The sequence below is a fragment of the Gossypium raimondii genome, chromosome 8, assembly GCF_025698545.1.
Source record: "Gossypium raimondii isolate GPD5lz chromosome 8, ASM2569854v1, whole genome shotgun sequence".
In the NCBI taxonomy this organism is placed as follows: domain Eukaryota; kingdom Viridiplantae; phylum Streptophyta; class Magnoliopsida; order Malvales; family Malvaceae; genus Gossypium; species Gossypium raimondii.
The window spans coordinates 43,179,538-43,182,270 of record NC_068572.1 but is presented as its reverse complement, the minus strand read 5'-3'; the positions used below and the strand labels follow the sequence as shown (position 1 = coordinate 43,182,270).

General features: G+C 35.7%; 1 non-coding gene across 1 annotated transcript; it reads right to left on the bottom strand.

The window, feature by feature from the left end:
- Positions 1–1,263: 1,263 nt before the first annotated feature.
- On the bottom strand, positions 1,264–1,369 carry LOC128032252 (small nucleolar RNA R71). The gene has a single exon (XR_008188380.1). It is a non-coding gene; the product is annotated as a small nucleolar RNA R71 (small nucleolar RNA).
- Positions 1,370–2,733: the final 1,364 nt, after the last annotated feature.

Below are 2,733 nucleotides of genomic sequence, written 5' to 3'. Positions count from 1 at the left end.
AGTCATTTAGGTGGGAATTAACCCAAAATTGGTAGGGACTATCCATGAACACCTTATCCCTAAATTGGTTTAGACTTGAGGTCGAGAAATAAGTAGTTCTTGTCGACTCATTAGTTTAGTAGAAGTTCGAGAGATCCTGCTAGGTTAATAACTAGTTGATTGAATAGAAACTCAAAATAAGAATTAGTTATGACCACCAAAGTAAGCTAATAACCCATACCTAAGATTTGATGCAATTTATAAATTAGTTTTCCAAAAGTTTCTTTATTTATTCTATTTTAGTTATTAAATTATAAAAAAACCCAAATATCTCTCATTTATGTTTTATCGTACTATGATTTATTTAAAACACTAATTAGATTGATTAATTTAGTGTTCCCATCCCTTGAGTATGATCCTCAGAGTACTTACCTAGTTCGTTGTAACTATATTACAACATGACCCGTATATTTGCAGACACCATTTTATTCTATATCTTTTGTGTAGTATTCTCATTCTGGATGTTAGTACGTCTAGAGGTGGTCAAGTTGTTGGCGCCATTGCCGAGGAGGCGACGTCACTCAATTAATTTTTATCTTTGCATTTAATAGAATAATTAGGAAGTATTTAAATTATAAATACAAATTTTATTTTTATTTTTTCTAACCTTTTTTATTTTCTTTTTGATTTCAGTGCATAACTCATAGTAGGGGAATGCCTATAGAACCAACCACCGATCTAGAGAGAATAATTCGTGGAATTGTCAATAGTAACTGTAACAACAGTAGATGCAGAACCCACCACCTGTTGTAGGCAATTTTCCACCATACGACAACTCGTTGTTTGACGAGATTAATAATAATAACCTAAAGGACTTACCACCACCATCGTAGCTACCCACAAGCGTACTTATGGTGCGAAACGAAATACCCCTATGGGACTATACACTAGCAAATCTGGATATGGTTCAAAGAAGCATCACAAGACCAGCCATCACGTCTAACAACTTCGAGATAAAACTAACCATGATCCATAATAATTTTATGCTCAAAGGCACAATGACGGAGGACCTAAATCAACATCTAAAGCGGTTCCTTCAACATTGTGATATTTTTAAAAATAACAGGGTCACTGGTGACGCCATTCATCTTTGGTTGTTCCCTTTCTCCTTAATTGATAACACTTTCTCTTAATTAAATTCACAGGCACCAAGATTTATCATGACATGGGATGAACTTGCAGGAAAATTCTTACAAAAGTTCTTCCCTATTAGAAAAATAGTCCAATCCAGGAGGGAGATTGCAACATTTAACCAACTGGAAGGAGAAAGTTTTCACGAAGCTTGGGAACACTTTAAAATGTTGATCCAAAGATGCCTACACTATGGATTACCTGAGTGGCTAATACTGCAAATGTTCTATAATAGGTTGGATGCACACGCATGTTCAAAGCTAGATAGAGCAGTAGGAGAAGCCCTGATTAACAGAACATACGAAGATGAGTATGAATTGATAGAAAATATGGCAATGAATTCCTAATAGTGGCCAAATAAACGTTATACATACTGCTAGAAACCATCTATGGTAAAAGCCGTCTAGGAGGATGATAGATACCAACAGATTTTAGAAAAACTCAACCGTATAGAGTCCTCGACTAGTGCATCATTAATATATGGAGGAGATAAACCTCTCTTCCATTGCATCAATAATCCCACCGAGGATGTAAACTACATCGGGAATAAAGGTGGAAACCTTTATTCAAATACTTATAATCCTGGATGGGAAGACCACCCGAACCTAAGATGGGGCTAAAATCAAGGAAGAGGTAATAATTCTAACCAAATTAAAAATACTAATTATCAAACTCTTTATTTACAGAAGCCCTAGGAAAGGGCCAACCAAATGACCATATTGTATGTGGTCAACACCTAGATCGGATTAAGGGGGAAATGCAATCAATGGGGACCAAAGTGAAATAGTCTGAATGACCAATACAACAAAAACATTGACCAAGCTGGAATATCAAATGAGCTAATTGATGAGTATGATGGGAGACATAAATAGACAAATTGGCATTGGGATCTCGAGCAACACTGAGAATAATCCTTAGAGAGAAATGAAAAAGCACGTAAAAGCAATCGCGCTCTGGTCGGGCAAAGTCTTGAGTAGCCCAGAGAACCTGAATTGAGAGGAGATAAATGAGGAATCTTAATATCTTCAAGGATATCCTCAAGAAGCTGATGTAGAAGCGTAACCAGAAAAAAGTAGCCAAGCCGGTAGCTAAACCAGAAAAAGTGTCAAACAGAGAATCTGAATTAATAAAGGTAACGTTTCCCTCACAGTTGGAAGATAAAAGAGAACGGGATGAAAAATAGTTTGTAAGTTTTCTAAACTTATTTAGATCACTAAGTGTTAATCAGCCTTTGATAAACTTAATTGAAAAAGTTACCAAATATGTTAGATATTTAAAAGAAATCATGTCTAGGAGTAGGAAGATTAAAATAGGAGAGCAGGTTAATATAGATGCATCATGTAGTGCGATAATATCTAGAAAAGTTCCCCCAAAGCTAAAAGACCTAGGGAGTTTTACAATTCCTATAGAGATAGGGGAGATTCACTTCAGTAAAGCTCTATGTGACCTAGGAGCTAGCATTAATTTAATGGCTCTATCCATATATGAAAAACTCAGGCCAAAGGACCTTAAAGATACTCATATCACAATACAATTAGCTGACAGATCTTCAGTGCATCCAAA